The sequence below is a fragment of the Protopterus annectens genome, chromosome 4.part0, assembly GCF_019279795.1.
Source record: "Protopterus annectens isolate FY-2018-M chromosome 4.part0, PAN1.0, whole genome shotgun sequence".
Lineage (NCBI taxonomy): Eukaryota > Metazoa > Chordata > Ceratodontiformes > Protopteridae > Protopterus > Protopterus annectens.
Window position 1 is genome coordinate 726,898,371 of NC_056733.1, and position 19,615 is coordinate 726,917,985.

Below are 19,615 nucleotides of genomic sequence, written 5' to 3' on the forward strand. Positions count from 1 at the left end.
AATACCATCATGGGCTATATAGTTGACAACAGTAATGCTGTCTACTCTAAAGGTCTATGCTTTTGTTATGTGTAAATGTGCCTTATAACTGCTGTAGCATGTACATACCTCTCAAGCTATCCACATGGGACACTATGGGCCATGCAGTAAAATTACAAAGGACACTTGCACATCAAAAGGACCCATATAACTACCAAGGAGTACTGTGGGTTGATGTACTGTTACTTTGCTACTAATATGTAATCATGTCGAAGATATATCTGTGACAGAGGTATTAAACAACAGTAATTACATTCAGTGACAGTGTGACACTTGAGAGACATGCATGTGTACAGTACAGACAGTATACAACTATCATGCCTTGCTTGGCAGGCATGGGGGTAGTATTTAATAGCAGTGACTGCAGGGGACATGTGCATCACATGTAGTAATTGACTGATACCTGTGTTCCTGTAGAGAGATTGATATCTGTAATTACATATTTTCTTTTATTTTATTATATTTTGTTATTATTGAACTTATTTCCTTTATTGTATGCATTAGTAACACTTTAGTGTTAATGATTTTAACAGTCTGTGACATCTGAACAAACAGTTATTTACACATAATATGGCTACCTCACCCATTTACCAGTAGTCCCTGTGGAGAGAGTATCTATCATCATAACATATCTGATTCAGTAATATTTATTAGTACATGGAATTGGACTTGAACCCTGGTCTGTGTGTAGCAAAATGCACTTCTCACACAGCATTTAATAAATTGAGCTACTGAGTCATTGATGATATCCGATTGACTGATTTTTTTCCTAGAGCTCACCTGGAAATAAAATATGACCTGGTACTACTACCACAGTGCTATAGTGCATTGCAGTGAGAGTTGAACACACTTGCATGAAATGCAATCATGGCAGAGATACTAGGTAACCTATACACTACTAAATAAAATGCAGGTGTACACAATATATTGTTACTGGGTTGAAATATCAGCTCTCATTCCACAAGTATTGCATAACAGTTTATTACAGATACCTTTGTGCATTTACTGGTATAGTTTTGAGTTTTTATTGAACAACAGAGTATGTAATGCAGGTGTTGCAATACAGCTATAATTCCACAGTTATTGCAATAGAAACTTTATTTCATTTACTTTATCAAGGTTAATGATTTACTATTTCCTACTTATTGCAGTCCAGGTCTATGACCACATTCATTGCAGTGCAATCAAAACTGTATATACCTAATGGCAATTAATGCTTTACTCTTTCTTGCTTATATGACTATAGATTGCAAGATACATCCGTACTCACCACACTCAAAGTGCAACCTGGCCAGGCTCCCTGCATGTGCTTCAACATTGTGAGCTCTCACCTCTGCAGCTGTTGAGAGAGAAGAACACCATTATACATACCAGTTTAGCAGACATTCCAGATTAGATATTGGTGAAACACAGGTAAACATACTTACACACTTGTGGAACATTGCCTGGCTAGAATTCTTAAGTCCAGGCATCCAAGAGAGCCCCCTTTTGTCTTTTCTGTTCACCACAGTGGTGATGACACAGCTCACCTGTGTGGAGGGATTCCAGTTGCACTGGTGAGGTCCCTTGCCAGCTGGTCCCAGGCCTCTGTTTAGCAATCCTAGCCCCCGTAACCTCTCTGCATGAGTCGGTCTTTATGGTTTTTCACAAGGAGTCTGACCATGACCCTGGACTCTGCAATAACCCACCAGTCCACCCGAGAGCATGAACCCTCTCCAACACGTGCCATAGTATTATCACAGATTGAACTCCAATGGATTCTGCAGTATTCCCACCTATTGCAATTAATATAGCCTGTTTTCCTGCCCCTTAATGCCACTGGGCAATGTTTAATAGTGCAGTGCATCACTTAGCACCACACAAACCAACACAGCTCAGCTGAGCAATGCTTAAACTTGCAGTGCTTAGCATTGCTTAGCAGTGTGCAAACCAGCTAAGTGGAGCTGTGTGGTGCCAAGCAATGCCAAGCAGTGCTAAAATGTATCTTGTTTAAGCAGTGCTTAGCAAGGCTTAGCAGAGCTTAGCTGAGTGCAGCAAATCTGATTTAAAAATAATTTGTGTTTGGAAAATAAATGCTTAATAGCCCTTCTGTGTATTCAAACCCTGCACCTACCATACATTAGGATGTCCCTCTACCCATTTGGCTATGTGGATCTGTAGAATGCTGCTATACTTTTAGATATACCTTTCAGCTACATTTAAGCACAGCTTTGCTGTGCTTAAACTTGATCTTTGAATTAATAATTAAATGCATCCGGTTTCTATTTTTAGATGTTTGGCATGTGTCAATTGCTGTGCAGTATGCTGCACCTCACAAACTTCAAAAAATAAATACATTGATATAATGCAGTTGGACAGTGCAGGGGGTGTGTTACTCATTTGTGGACACAGTTAGTAACACACTCCCTACACTAATCCAATAACCGTGTCCCACAGCTCTCCCTCAGCAATGCAACATCATTAATATGTATGGCATGCTACTGAAGGGGAAACTGCATACATGGCCATGGTACCTTCCATGTAGGCTTTACACTATACCTACATGGATTTTATTAAATGTGGGGGACAGTGTTTGACCCTCACCTTTTGGAGGGAAACTGATTAGGCTTGGAATGGTCTATTAAGAAAGCTAGCCAACTAGTTAGCTATGGACTTATGAATCTAAGGAAAAGAAAAAAGGAACATTTTAGAGTGTTTTTTTTGTAAATGTAAATAACATTAGGAATATAGTAAGAAGAATAGGGATTTTGAAGTGATATAATACATATGATGCAGACACAATTATATTAGAAGACACAAAATTTGTAACAAATGAAGAAAGATTACAAACAGAGAAACAATGGGGGAAGATAATCTGGAATTTGAGAAATGCAAGATGTTCTGGAATAGCCACATTAAGTATAAATACAGTAAAGATATTAGATGCAAGTTTAACAAAAAAAATTAGAATTATAACATTATATGCTTATACTAATTGTAAAGAAAGGAAAGCTTATTTAATCATATTTTAGACTATTTAGTAATAAATATGAATATTACAATAACAGGAAACGTTAATTGTTATTTAAGAGGCAAGCATAAAAAGAAAGGAAATGATAGAAGAAAATGTTAGTAGTTATAAGATACGGTAAGTTAAAACTTTGGGGCAAAAACTCCCTGGCTTACCAAAGATATATATATATATATATATATATATATATATAATTGAAATAGATTATTTCATACTATCAGAAGGTGTAATTATAAAAGATTGGGCAGTAGTTGAAACATGATTTTGTGATCATCTTGCAATAAGGCTAGAGATAAAGGAGAACAAGTAATATATAAGAAAGCAAATAAATAAAAAGGATAAAGAGAAAGCATTAAATGAAGATGGGAAGGGGTTAGTAATACAGTTATGGAAAGATCATATTACTATGAGAACATGTTATAAAAATAGGTCTGAATGGTGGATAATATTTAAGGAAAAATATAAAAATGTTTTTACAGTGGCATTATGATGTGAGAAAGTAGAGAAAGAAAGTATTTTGACAAAGAAAAGGAATTCTATGGAAGAAGCCAAGAAAAAACTCATAGGTTCATAGGTTTATACTAGGCTATCTGCCCTAAGGCATTTATAAGCCTAGCCCAAAGTTTTGTGGCTTACGCCACCCCTTATGTTAAAAAATACTGTGCCCATTAGTTCGTTGTGCCTCTGTCCAGCAGTGACACAGAGATGATTCCCGGGGTAAACCTACGATCTCCCATCCACCGGTCGAGATTTCTCTTGAACAGTCAGCGAGGTGCTCTGCCTCACATGGACTGGGATTTTATTCCACAGCATAGGGAGTCTCTGGGTGACAAATCTATCCCTCCAGCATGTCCTATTTATATCCGTGCTAAGGTTTAAGTCACTTGTTCTAGTGGATCTGGTAGATTTGGATTTTTTGAGGTGGAGCATGTCCATTAATTCCGGGTTGGACATGGCCTTGTATGTCAGGCACAGGTCACCTCTGAGCAGACGGTATGTGACTGAATAGAGCTGGAGTTTCTTCAGTCTGGCAGCATATGACATATTTTGGAGTCCCTTTATCCTTTTGGTGAGGAACTTTTGGGGGTCTCTCCAGTTGCTGCAGGTGTCGGGTGAGATACATCCCGAATGGGGCATTGTACTCGATCATTGGTCTGCTAAGTGAAGAGTACAGGGGAACAATGACCTCACTTGATCTGGATGTGAATCCCTTCATGATCAGGTGGGCAATGTAGAAGGTCTTTCTAACCACTTTAGCAATGTGAGTGTCAAAAGAAAGGCCACTGTCAACCTGGGTCCCCAGGTCCCTGATAACCTCTTCTGTGCTTAGTGGATTGCCACCTATATGGTAGCTTGGGGTTACCTTGTTTTTCCTGAAGGGTATGACTATACATTTTTTGGCATTTAACTTCAGGCCATGGCTCTGTTACCAGCTATCAGTTTCCATGAGACCCCTCTGAAGGATATCTGTGTCCGATGTACTTTCCACTATGGCACCCAGTTTGCAGTCATCTGCAAACTTTGTCAGCCATAGTCCTCCTATGTTTGCCTGTACTTCTGAGAAGTAGATGCCGAACAACAGGGGGCCAAGGACTGAGACCTGTGGGACACCACTTGTGACCGGCTTGGAGTCTGACATGGCACCAGCAACTCTAACCCTGTGGGTTCTGTCCTTTAGCCAGTTTGCAACCCATCTTGTGACATATGGGTTTACATTTAAGCTGGTAAGTTTCTCTATAATACCCGAGTGGGGTATTGTGTCGAAAGCTTTTGCAAGGTCAAGGTAGGCTGTATGGACTGCCTTTCCCTCATCAATGGCCTTGGTGACTGTTTCGAAGAAGTCAACCAAGTTCAAGAGGCATGATCTGCCCTTGACAAAGCCAAACTGGGTCGGGTCCAATGTCTGCAAGTCCCCTATGTCTTTGTTTATGAGTTCCATTATGATCCTCTCCATAGCTTTGCAGACCAGGCTTGTTAAGCTTATGGGGCGGTAATTACCAGGGTCTGTAGAGGCACCGCCTTTGTGGAGTGGGACCACAGTTGCTGTACGCCACTCCTTGGGCACGTATCCTGTGGTAAGGCTAAGATTAAACAGCTGCCTTATGTGAGGGTTTAGTTCCTCATTGAGTTCGTGTAGCACACAGCCGGGGACACCATCCGGTCCCATTGATGCTGTGTTTTTAGCCTTAGAGAGAGCAGCTTTCACCTGCACATTTGAGATGTCTGGGAGGCTACACTCCACTGGGATAGTTATCTCTCCTTTTGGTGGGGAGAGGGGGGTGAAGTTTGCACTGAACCTGTCTGCCAGTATGTTGGCAATATCTGTGGGTTCAGTGATTTTTGTATCATTTTGGACCAATTCTGAGCATATCTGGGAGCTTCCACCCAGGTTTCTAACATAGTTGAAAAAGGCCTTATGATTGTCTTTTGAATCTAAGGCAATTTTTCTCTCAAAGTTGGTCTTGGATGATTTTATGAGTGCTCGTATTTTTTTACTAATAATGATCAAGGGTGTCTTCTCTTTTATGGATTTTGCTCTATCATGTAACAGCTTTCTCCTCTTATTGTAAAGATTGTTTATGGCTGGGGTCCACCAGGCTGGACGTTTGCCCTTGGTGGAAAGAGTCTTGGTTTTATTAGGGATTGCCTGATCCATGCAGTCCTGGAGGTGTTCGTAGAAAGCATTTGTAAGGGCTTCCGCAGCTTGGGTTGTGGTTTCCACTGGCTCAGGGGCCTTGAAGGATACCACACCAGTATTGAGTAGTGTGAAGTTTGCTTTACAGAAGTTCTTCACTGTGGTCTTTTTTGTTTGGGGTGGGGGCGGGATGTGGATTTCCAGTGAGATTAGTTTATGATCTGATCTCACCAATGAGGGATATACTTCCGGTGTGGAGCATTTTGTCCCCATGTTTGTGATGATGAGATCTAGTATATTTTCTCCTCTTGTGGAAACGGTGACTAGTTGTTCCATGCCATTTGAATTTATGAACTCCAGGAACCTTTGGGCTAGAAAGTTGGGGCTTGAATAATGTTCCCAGTCTATATTCAGGTAGTTGAAGTCACCCAATATAATGGTGTTTGGAGATACATTTATACCCTCCAGTGTATTCAGGAAGGCTGTGTGGGGTTCCTGAGTTTGAGAGGGTGGCCTGTAGCATGCTACAAATTGTAGAGCAGTTTTGCCTATGGTTAATTGCACCTGGATGGTTTCCGATGCTTCGTGTGTTGCCACCAACCTGGAGGTGTGGGTATCCTTGATGAATATGGATACACCTCCTTTTGTGGTGTGGTCCGGGTTTTGGGGCGGAGCATGATATGAGGTAAAACCTGATAGTGCCGGGGTGCTCTCAGGAGCCTTAAACCAGGTTTCAGTCACAGCACAGACATTGATGTTCTCCATTACTGAGAAGGGCCTCGAGTGCGTGCATTTTGAGATTTAGACTTCTGGAACATTACCTTCAGTTTCATCCCATTTTTATTTTCTAGGGTGGTAGGTTTAGAATTTGAGCCTTGCCTAAAAAAGGCACTATGGGGGTGGCAAGAGCCTTAGCCAATATCCGGAATCCCAGGGGTGACAGGTGCAAGCCGTCCCTTGCGAAGCAGCGTGGCTTGTCAAGCATGTCATCCCAGGCAGACAGACACTGGATCCCCTTTGAATGACACCAAAAATTAAGCCAACTGTTAAAGCTGATCATCTTGTCACTATATTGTGGCATCATTCTTGGTGAAGGAAGGATACTGCTCAGGGTCAGGGTCATACCTGCCTGGGCTACATAATCAGAGAGCTCCTCTATGTCTCTTTTCATGTAGTCCAGGGAGGTATGTCTCAGGTCATTCACACCAGCATGGACAATGACTGTGTCATACTTGTACTTGCCGTGGAGTGACCTGAGTGCTTGTGTTATGTGGCAGATTCTAGCACCCGATAGGCAGCTTACTGTGACCCTCTCCTTGTTCAGCCTGGTGAGTGGGACGTCAGTGTGTCTGACTATGGAGTCACCTATGACAAGTATGTTTGGTGTTGTATTTGGCCTTAAGGGCTGTGACTGCTTTGCACACTGATTATGTTGTTTATGTGTTGTTCGTGGGGTGTCTTGAGTTTGCAGTTGCTTGGGGGTCTGCTTTGGAGGCCTCTGCTGTTTAGGTAAATTTTTACTCAGAGCCTCCGAGTATGTCTTAGTGTGTTTATGTGTTTGATTCAGTGGTGTGGTTGCGTTATGTGAGACTGGTTTTGTGGTGTGTGTATTTGCCTTCTCCTCCTGCCTGGTCTTGCCAGTCCTGAGTTGAGAGAGCTTAGCCTCCAGTTTGGCTAAATAGCTGCATCTCTTGCAAGTGTTTGTGTTATGTGGGAGGAGGAGAGGGTTGTCTGTGTACATGAGGCAATTGTAACATTGCCTCAGAATTCCCAGATTCACCAACTGGGCAGGAGAGGACGCCAGCATCTGACCCTTCGACATGCTAGAAAGAATTATGAGTTTGATATGAGACAGAAAAGTAGAGGGCTTAGCAAGGGAGTGTGTACTCCTGGGGGGTTTTTTAAGTGAGGGACTTTGTATAATATCGGAGTGCTTGACCTGCAAGGAAAATGCTTATAAGACAAAGGATATGCTTTTAAGACAAGTGCTGAGCTTTTTTTTTTTGAGAAGAAAAAGCTATTAGGAACAAGTGCTGCACTTTTTAGTGAAGGTGTATACTGTTTAGGTTTCTAATAGGGCAGTTCTAAGGGAAAAAAATGAAGAACAGACTTTATGGAGCCAGAAAAAGTTTAACCTTGTTAAACCGGCGCTGCCCGATGCTGCTCTAGTGGCAACTCCGCGCTAAAGCACGCTAAAGCGTGCTTTATAGCAGGGGGCTGGAAAAGGCAGGAAATGACCCAAAATGGCCAATGAATTACAAGTTACTGTCTTAAACCACTCCTCTGAGGACAAACAGGCAGCTCAGTACTCCCCACTCTCACTGGTGAGTAAAGAAACCTCCCCCTGACCAAACAAGAAAATGGTGGTACACAGGAACCAAATACAAAGCCCAGGGAACAGCAAAATCTGTTCACTGGAACAACTAGCCAGGAAAGTTAGGAAAGCAGAAGTATTTTTTTGTTTTTTTTCAAATTTTTGTACACAGATAGACAGAAAATACAGTAAATGCTTGGTTATTCGACTAAATGCTATCAAAAGCTAGTACACTTGAGTGTATTAGCCTGTAAATTAAGTTATAAGCAAAACTTAAGCTAAGAAGTGCAATCAACAAATTAAGCTTAAAAAAACAGAAAAAAACAGGTAGTATCACAATAATATAGGCAGAAACAGTCATCGAAAAGCACAAATAGTCGAAAAAAGCAATAAAAAATACTTAGAATCTGGAAAGTAGCTTTTTCTGCTCTCTGCTGCTCTAGGAACTCTGCTGGGGACCACAAGGAGCTATGCTGAGTTCTCTATAGCCAGAAAAGCCCGCCAAAGCGTGCTTTATAGCAGGGGGCTGGAAAAGGCAGGAAATGACCCAAAATGGCCAATGAATTACAAGTTACTGTCTTAAACCACTCCTCTGAGGACAAACAGGCAGCTCAGTACTCCCCACTCCCACTGGTGAGTAAAGAAACTTCCCCCTGACCAAACAAGAAAATGGAGGAACACAGGAACCAAATACAAAGCCCAGGGATCAGCAAAATCTGTTCACTGGAACAACTAGTCAGGAAAGTTAGGAAAGCAGGAGTATTTTTTTGGTTTTTTTCAAGTTTTTTTTTGCACAGATAGACAGAAAATACAGTAAATGCTTGGTTTTTCGACTAAATGCTATCAAAAGCTAGTACACTTGAGTGTATTAGCTTGTAGTTTAACTTATAAGCAAAACAAGCTAAGAAGTGCAGTCAACAAAATAAGCTTATATACACAGAAAAAACAGGTAATATCACAATAATATAGGCAGAAACAGTCGTCGAAATGCACAATAGGTTGAAAAAAGCAATAAAAATATTTAAAAAATACTTAGAATCAGGAAAGTAGCTTTTTCTGCTCTCTGCTGCTCTAGGAACTCTGCTGGGGACCATGAGGAGCTATGCTGATTTCTCTATAGCCAGAAAAAGCCCACCAAAGCGTGCTTTATAGCAGGGGGCTGGAAAAGGCAGGAAATAACCCAAAATGGCCAATGAATTACAAGTTACTGTCTTAAACCACTCCTCTGAGGACAAACAGGCAGCTCAGTACTCCCCACTCCCACTGGTGAGTAAAGAAACTTCCCCCTGACCAAACAAGAAAATGGAGGAACACAGGAACCAAATACAAAGCCCAGGAATCAGCAAAATCTGATCAGTGGAACAACTAGTCAGGAAAGTTAGGAAAGCAGGAGTATTTTTTTGGTTTTTTTCAAGTTTTTTTTTTTGCACAGATAGACAGAAAATACAGTAAATGCTTGGTTTTTCGACTAAATGCTATCAAAAGCTAGTACACTTGAGTGTATTAGCCTGTAGTTTAACTTATAAGCAAAACTTAAGCTAAGAAGTGCAGTCAACAAATTAAGCTTATAAACACAGAAAAAAACAGGTAATATCACAATAATATAGGCAGAAACAGTCGTCGAAATGCACAATAGGTCGAAAAAAGCAATAAAAATATTTAAAAAATACTTAGAATCAGGAAAGTAGCTTTTTCTGCTCTCTGCTGCTCTAGGAACTCTTATAAACAAAAATATTTTTACAAGGGAAAAAGAAGTATTGCATTCATTCTATTTAAACTGTTTTTGTGTTGATTAACTGTTTTGCACTTTTAAAAAGTTATTTGTTCCTTAATTTTACCTGTAGTGCTAACACACTCAAGTGCTCTAGCCGTTTAAAAGCATTTACTGTCTGTTTTTCCTCTGTTTTCTGCAAAAAAGAAAAAAAACAAAAAAAAAAAATCTTGTTTTCCCGCCTTACTGAACTAGAATAGTCCAGTCTTCACAGTTTGCTGATCTCTGGGCTTTGTCTTGGTTCCTGTGCTATTCCATATCCTTATTTGGATAAAAGGAAGCGTCTTTGTTCACCAGTGGGAGTGGGGAGCACTGAGCAGCCTATTTGTCCCTAGAGGAGTGGTTCCAGCCAGAAACTTGTAGTCTATTGGCCATTTTGGGTCAATTCCTAGCTCTTTTCAGCCCCCTGTAATAAAGCCCGCTTTAGCGTGCTTTTTTGCTTGTATTCAACTCAGCACCGCTCCTCGTGGTGTCCTGCAGAGTTCTACAAGCAGCAGAGAGCAAAAGAGTGGCTTTTTCCTGATTTAAGTATTTTTTTCTGGCTTTTTGATTATTTACTGCTTAGCGACTGCATTTTTGCCTGTTTATACAGCTCTGCATTCTATTTTAAACTGTTTTTGTGTTGATTAACTGTTTTGCACTTTTAAAAAGTTATTTGTTGCTTAATTATACCTGTAGGCTAACACACTCAAGTGTGCTAGCTGTTTAAAAGCATTTATAGCATTTACTGTCTGTTTTTCCTCTTTCTGCAAAAAAGACAAAAACAAAAAAAAAATCTTGTTTTCCCGCCTTACTGAACTAGAATAGTCCAGTCTTCAGAGTTTGCTGATCTCTGGGCTTTGTCTTGGTTCCTGTGCTATTCCATATCCTTATTTGGATAAAAGGAAGCATCTTTGTTCACCAGTGGGAGTGGGGAGCACTGAGCAGCCTATTTGTCCCTAGAGGAGTGGTTCCAGCCAGAAACTTGTAGTCTATTGGCCATTTTGGGTCAATTCCTAGCTCTTTTCAGCCCCCTGTAATAAAGCCCGCTTTAGCGTGATTTAGCGCGGAGTTGCCCATAGAGCACCATCGGGCAGCGCCCGGTTAAACAAGGTTAAACTATTTCTGGCTCCGTAAAGTCTGCTCTTCAATTTTTCCCTTAGAACTTCTCTACTTGCAATCTAAGCAGTCTATTCTCTATCTCAAAAGCTCAGCACTTGCTCCTAAAGCATTTTATATAGGTAAAGTACTTATATACTAAACAAAGTACTACATTAGCCTAGAATCCCGTTGAGTACCCATTTCCCTATAGGTCCCTTCTGACTCAGTTACACAGCAAACTTTTCACTTTTTCTAGCATGTCGAAGGGTCAGTTGCTAGCATCCTCTCCTGTTCAGCTGGTGAATCTGGGCATCTTGAGGCAATGTTACAATTGCCTCATGTACACAGACAACCCACTCCTTCTCCCACAAAACACAAATACATGTGAGAGATGCAACTATATAGCCAAACTGGAGGCTGAGCTCTCTCAACTCAGGACTGGCAAGACCAGACAGGAGGAGAAGGAAACCACGCACACCACAAACCCAGTTTCACATAGAACTATCACAACTGCAAAACAAACACATAAACACACAAAGACATACTCAGAGGCACTGATCAAAAATCTACCAAAACTACAGAGGCCTCCAAAGCAGACACCCAAGCAACTGCCACCTCAAGACATAAGACATGCAATACATAGTTCTCAAAGTCAGTGTGCTAAACAGTCACAGCCCTTAAGGCCAAACACAATGCCAGACACACTTGTTATAGATGACTCCATAGTCAGACACACTGACGTCCCACTCACCAGACTGAACAAGGAAAAGATCACAGTAAGCTGCCTGTCAGGCACTAGAATCCACCACATAACACAAGCACTCAGGTCACTCCACAGCAAGTACAAGTATGACTCAGTCATTGTCCATGCCGGTGTGAACGACCTGAGACGTACCTCCCTGGACTACATGAAAAGAGACAGAGGAGCTCTCAGATTATGTAGCCCAGGCCGGTATGACCCTGACCCTGAGCAGTATCCTACCCTCACCAAGAATGGTGCCACAATACAGAGACAAAATGATCAGCTTTAATAATTGGCTTAATTACTGGTGTCATTCTAAGGGGATCCAATGTCTGTCTGCCTGGGATGACATGCTTGACAAGCCACGCTGCTTCAAGGGATGGCTTGCACCTGTCACCCTGGGCTTCCGGATATTGGCAAAGGCTCTTGCCACCCCATAGTGCCTTTTTAGGCAAGGCTCAAATGATAAGCCTACCACCCTAGAAAACAAAATGGAGAAAAACTAAGGGTAATACTGCTCAATGCCAGAAGTCTAAACCTCAAGATGCACGCCTCGAAGCCCTCCTCAGTATGGAGAACATCGATGTCTGTGCTGTGACTGAAACCTGGTTCAAGGCTCCTGAGAGCACCCCAGCACTATCAGGTTATACCTCATATCATGCGTTCCGCCCCAAAATCCAGACCGAACCACAAAAGGAGGGGAGTATCCATATTCATAAAGGATCGCACACCTCCAGGTTAGTGGCAATGCACGAAGCATCGGAGACCATCCAGGTGCAATTAACCATAGGTAAAACTGCCCTACAGTTTGTAGCATGCTACAGACCACCCTCTCAAACTCAGGAAACCCACACAGCCTTCCTGAAGACACTGGAGAGTATGAATGTCTCCAAACACCATCATATTGGGTGACTTCAACTACCCAAACATAGACTGGGAACATTACTCAAGCCCCAACACCCTAGCCCAAAGGTTCCTGGAGTTCATAAACTCAAATGCTATGGAACAACTAGTCACCATTCCCACAAGAGGAGAAAATATACTAGACCTGATCATCACAAACATGGGGACAAAATGCTCCACACCGGAAGTATATCCCTCATTGGTGAGATCAGACCATAAATTAATCTCACTGGAGATCCACATCCCGCCCCCAACCCCAGCAAAAAAGACCACAGTGAAGAACTTCTCAAAAGCAAACTTCACACTTCTTAAGACTGGAGTGGTATCCTTCAAGGCCCCGAGCCAGTGGAAACCACAACCCACGCTGCTGAAACCCTTACAAATGCCTTCTACGAGCACCTCCAGGAATGTATGGATCAAGCAATCCCTAATAAAATCAAGACCCTTTCCACCAAAGGCAGGCACCGGTCTGGTGGACCCCAGCCATAAACAAACTCTACAACAAGAGGAGAAAGCTACTACATGACAGAGCAAAATCCCTAAAAGGGAAGGCATCTCTGATCACTACTAGCAAAAAACTACGATCACTCATAAAATCATCCAAGGCCAACTTTGAGAGAAAAATCGCTAATGACACAAAAGACAATCATAAGGCCTTCTTTAGCTATGTTAGAAACCTGGGTGGAAACTCCCAGATATGCTCAGAATTAGTCCAAAATGATACAAAAATCACTGAACCCACAGACATTGCCAACATACTGGCAGACAGGTTCAGTGCAAATTTCTCCCCTCCCTCCCCCCCAAAGGAGAAATATCTATCCCACCAGAGTCTAGCCTCCCAAACATCTCAGATGCCCAGGTGAGAGCTGCTCTCTCTAAAGCAAAAAACACAGCATCAATGGGACCGGACGGTGTCCCCGGCTGTGTGCTACATGAACTCAATGAGGAACTAAACCCACACATAAGGCTGCTGTTTAATCTTAGCCTTACTACAGGATACGTACCCAAAGAATGGCGTACGGCAACTGTGGTCCCACTCCACAAAGGCGGTGCTTCTACGGACCCTGGAAATTACTGCCCCATAAGCTTGATGAGCCTTGTCTGCAAAGCTATGGAGAGGATCATAATGGAACTCATAAATAAAGACATTGGGGACCTACAGACACTGGATCCTACCCAATTTGGCTTTGTCAAGGGCAGATCCTGCTTCTTGAACTTGGTCGACTTTTTCAAAACAGTCACTAAGGCAATTGATGAGGGTAAGGCAGTTCACACAGCCTACCTTGACCTAGTAAAAGCGTTCGACACAATACCCCACTCGGGCATCATAGAAAAGCTCACCAGCTTAGATGTAAACCCATATGTCACAAGATGGGTTGCAAACTGGCTCAAGGACAGAACCCACAGGGTTAGAGTTGCTGGTGCCATGTCAGACTCTAAGCCGGTCACGAGCGGTGTCCCACAGGGCTCAGTCCTGGGCCCCCTCTTGTTCGGCATTTATTTTTCTGAAGTGCAGGCAAACATAGGGGGATTGTGGCTGACAAAATTTGCAGATGACTGCAAACTGGGCAACATAATTGACACTCCATCAGATACAGACATCCTCCAGAGAGGTCTCATAGAAATGGATAACTGGTGCCAGAGTCATGGCCTTAAGCTAAATGCCAAAAAATGTATAGTCATACCCTTTGGGAAAAACAAGGTAACCCCTAATTACCACATAGGTGGTAATCCATTAAACACGGAAGACGTTATCGGGGACCTGGGGACCCAAGTTGACAGTAACCTCTCTTTTGACACTCACATTGCCAAAGTGGTTAGGAAGACCTTCTACATTGCCCACCTGATCATGAAGGGATTCACATCCAGATCAGGAGAGGTCATTGTACCCCTGTACTCTTCACTTATCAGACCAATGATTGAGTACAAAGCCCCATTCCGAATGTACCTTACCCGACACCTGCAGCAGTTGGAAAGACCCCAAAAGTTCCTCACCAAAAGGATAAAGGGGCTCAAACATATGTCATACGCTGCCCGACTGAAGAAACTCCAGCTCTATTCAGTCGCATACCGTCTGCTCAGAGGTGATCTGTGCCTGACATACAAGGCCATGTCCAACCTGGAATTAATGGACATGCTCCACCTCAAAAAATCCAAATCCACCAGAGCCATGAGAGCAAGAGACTTAAACCTCAACACGGATATAAATAGGACGTGCTGGAGGGACAGATTCATCACCCAGAGACTCCCTACACTATGGAACAGAATCCCAGTCCATGTGAGGCAGAGCCCCTCACTGACTCTGTTCAAGAGAAATCTTGACAAGTGGATGGGAGATCGTAGGTTTACCCCAGGAATCATCTCTGTGTCACTGCTGGACAGAAGCACAGCAAACTAATGGGTATAGTATTCTCATCCTAAGGGGTGGTAAAAGCCACACACACTCTGGCTAGGCTTATAAATGCCCTAGGGCAGATAGCCTAGTATGAACCTATGAACCTATTATTTAAGCAGATTAGTAAAGGGAGATGGTAAAGTAATGAGAGAAATAAAAAATGTAAAAGGAGAAATAGAAGGAACTCAGGACAGGATTATGAATAGTGTAGTAGAATATGTACAAGAAATGTTTAAAGAAAAAAGAAGATAGTGAATAAACATATGGAAAATTAAAAATGTCAACAGAAAAAAAGAGTAAAGAGTTGGAAAAGAAGATTTTAAATGAGCTGGATGAAGTGTTACAGACAAGCAAATATAGATTCAGCTGCACAACCAGATGGAATAGGGTATGAAATGTATACAAATGTAAGGGACAGGCTAAAGAAATATTTTTTAAAGATTTTGAATGAATGCTTAAATGAAGGTTTTATGTGTAAAGAATTATGTAGTCAAATACTCAAATTCATATGGAAAAAGGAAGATAGAAGACAATTAAAAAATCTGGAGACTGATAGTACTGAATAATAATATGATCATTATGAAAATAATAAAAAAGAGATTTAAAACTTAAATGAAAAATACTATAGAAGATAATATATATAGTATAAAGAGAAGGGTTGTCAAGAATTATTAATGATAGAAAAAATGTGGATGATATGAATCGAAAAGAAGAAGCAAAAATAATGATAGGAGACATTAATAACACAGTTTATACAACTGGACATGAAATAGTATGGTTACTAATGAAGTAATATAACAGAAGTGAGAAAGTTAGTAAAGTATGTATGTCAGTGTATAGTAATAATAAAATAAAAATGCTAGTAAATTGATGGTTAAACCAAGAGTTGCATATGAAAAATGGAGTAGGACAGGGATGTCCAATGAGTTTTATATACTTTGCATTAGTTATAAATGTGATAGTATGTACATTAAATCACAAACTGAAGGAGGCAGGGTATATAATACCTGAAGGGTTAAGAATTCCAGTTTTGTTAACATATGCAGATGACATTATGGTAATTGTAAAAAAAATGTTTGCATAAAGGAAATACTAATTTGTACACATTAATGTGTAGATATGATAGTGATGGCATTAAATAAAGATAAAATAAAAAATAAAGGTTTAGGTGATGTAGTAAAGATGGGGTACATATTTACAATGAATTACATTTCTGTGTTAGGTATAAAATCTGGGAATAAAAATGTAAGTAAAATTCTGTTGTTAAAAACGACAGGAAATAAATCAAACCTGTCTTATCTGGAGAAAAAAATACAAATTATCATTCAGAAAAGAGTTATTTGATAAATTCAGTACTGATGGGGAAAATAACATACTTAGCAATTATATTTATGATGCCAACAATATTTGAAAAGGAATTACTGTAGATATTTTTTTTTTCATTTATATGGAATTCTAGATCAAACCCAGTAAAAACAGAAGTTTTGTATGTAAATAAAGAGGAAGACTTTTTAGGGTTACCCAGTGGTATATGCTGCTCCATTAAATTTGTACAAAGTGTTAAAGTGAATAAATGAAAAAGATGAGAGATTGGTAGTAAAATTGTGTAAGTATGATAAACTTGGTGGTAAGGCAAAAAAGAGTAAAAGAGAAAAAGAGTATATAAATGATGAAATAACTGGATGGATTCAATAAACCCTACATGGATCGCTAAAGACATGTGCTCATCATGCTGCGATGGGCAAGTGGTAGCGTGCTGATTTGAATTCAGTAAGTAGATCTATGTGGTGTGTAAAGCTGCACAAACATGGTACACATTGTGGCATGCTAATTACAACATAAGCATCTGAATTCTGTGTTAATCAACCAATCCAAGATGGCAGAGCTATTCAACAAACTATAAAGCAATCATGTATACTTAGGGTACATTTTGACCTCAAATTCTAAAATCTATTGGAATACAGCCACAGAAACTGTACTGTATAGAAAGAATGTTAAGGGCTGTTGCTGCTCTTCTGCATGTTTATATGCAATAGGCTCAAGTCTATGCTGCCGCTGCTGTAGTAATTTATTTACTCCGATAGTTCAAACTCAGAGCATTGTAATTATTTAACGTGTTTAACTGTATTATTTTTTGTGTCACTTTAACATTTTTGCCACATGCAGCTTATCACAATTATGGTCAAATGCATAAAAATGTAAAAATGAATGTCAGTTGCCTTAGGAAGCATAATCACACTTAGCAGCATTGTGCAGCAAACAGCAGCTAGGATAATAATGACAGCATAAAGTATACCTGTGATCCAGCTGTGTGTAGCACAATGTGTAAAGACATTGAAGTATACAGTAGATAAGATAGGTAAACTGTGGTTTGAGTTTCACAATATTTTTTATAGATGAATGATCATAATGAGTGTTAACAGAAATAATCTATATTCACTTTTGCCTGTGTCATTTCACATAGCTCACCTGTGTGCAAACAGGGTTCAGTGCTGAAATAAAAATGAAAAATTGTTACTTGCTTCACCTTCCTTTGCACAAACAGGCTAAGTGGCAATGCATGGGTATCAGCACTCTGGACAGTACTGACTGAAAAAGATGCAGCTGCTGCCTAGCTTTCCTGTGGCACCAGGTGTAAGTTGATGGTGAAAACCCAGGTGAGTCAGTGTTCTAATCTAGCACACTTCCCCTTTTTATTAATGGTATCACACTGTAATTTATAAAAAATATATATATATAAAAATAATTATACATAACAATAACTATGTATAGTAGGTTGACTGAACATACATATGGTATCATATGCATTATATGTGTAACTGATGTAGCATGACAATTATGGTTCTGTAATTAAAAATATATTTTCAGACCTGGGATGGACTTCATAGTTTACTGACAGTCATCTCCACACCTCCATTGACACAAGTATAGCTAAAAACAGAATGCATTGTGTGGTCTGAACCAGAACTCTAAAATCTGCTCTGAAAGTAATACAAGTATAAGCATTTCCAGTATATTGTCCCACATTACTCCTGCATCGCACCTGGCTATGCATAAAGTAGGACCTTGTCAGGTCACCCATACACAAAGTTAATTGAAGTTTAGCACCACTCACTGTTTAAGGTGTATATTAGTAATGACCATGTTTGGCAAACACTTCTTCTGTGTCACTGAGGAAAACACACCATGTGAAAATATATGTATTCTTCTTTTCACATAGAGTTGAATTCTAAATTGCAGAAATGACCTTCTTCATTGTGTAAGGACACACAAAATATGTGTCAATTCATACAATTGATCCCCCCAAATTCTGGTCTTAAATCCAAGTCATTTAACATATTAGCGCTGACCATTGGATAAACTGTTGTCTGGTCTAGCAGCAAACGTGCCCTAAAATAATGTCAACTGTCACATTATTATTCCATTTCATAAACTGCCTTCCTCCTTGTTTGGCAATGTTGCTGTCTGCCTAACATTGCGCGATCTTGGTCAGCATGGTTGTGTGGGTTTGCAAACTGGCCGTAAAATGCAATATCATGTATTAGATGGAAAACACTTTTACTGTTGTTGGAGGACCTGTGCAGACATGGCAGGAGCTGGGAAGGATGGTTCCCAATTCAGGGCTCAAAGCTAGGATATGAAGGAAGGACTCAAAAATATTTACTGCACTCCTTGTAAAGTGCTATAGGGGTAGGCTTCTGCGGGGGGATTATACGAGGTCTCAGTATAAGTCTGAAGCTTGGAACAGACTAGCCAAGGCTGACTCCACTGCAACTGGCATACTACTCACTGGGCAGCAACGCAGGCATCTTTATAATGACCTGAAATGGTGCATGCAGGCATAACTCAGCGTTTAGGACAGATGACACCCCACAGTTGTGTAAGTATACAGATAAAGCAACTTTAACTGGTATGGAAAGCTGTACTTAGCCAATACTGGTCTGCAAAATGTTTTAATTTGTCTTTCTCTCCTTCTTTATTTTACAGCTGCTCAGGAAATTTCAGGAAATTTCAGGAAACAAGGAGGCACATACTAAAAGATTAGAAAGACTCAAAGAGCCAAGGGGTATGTATGCAACACAAATGAACATGATTGTATTACAATTATTGCTCTTCCATACATTACTAGTGACTTAAGTATGCAGATCTTAACTGTAAATGCAAGCATGCATGGTTTGTTCTGTACCTCATGGTAATTGTATTAGGCAAGTGTAATAGTGTGTTAAGATTTGCGGGTTCAATTCCCACAAGTAATAAATACATTCAGATTACAAAAATATCATTATTTAATTGTAATTCCAGCAAAACTGGCTTTAATGCCATGTTGTCAACTTAATCTGTATTATCTTTAAAAGCATATATGCAATATCTTTATATTATAAGGATTTTGTGTTACAATTCACAATCCTGTTGTGGATTTAGAAAGCTCTATAGCTAATAGAAGTATATTGATTGTAATAAGAATTTATGTGACATATAATGGTCCTAATCATTTGTTTTCTTTTTTTTTGTCTCACCCCATCTCTTTTCACTCTTTTTTATTGTTTCTGCCAATAAGCAAAATGATTTTCAGCACAGGGAGGTAGGCCAACTGATGCAGCTCAGCCTGCCAACATTCCGCCATCTGTCACAACAACACCCACCACATCTGGAAAGTAACCTGCCAGTACTGCCACCATAGCCCCTGCATTACCTGGACCATCAAAAGCAGGTAGCATTGCTCTGG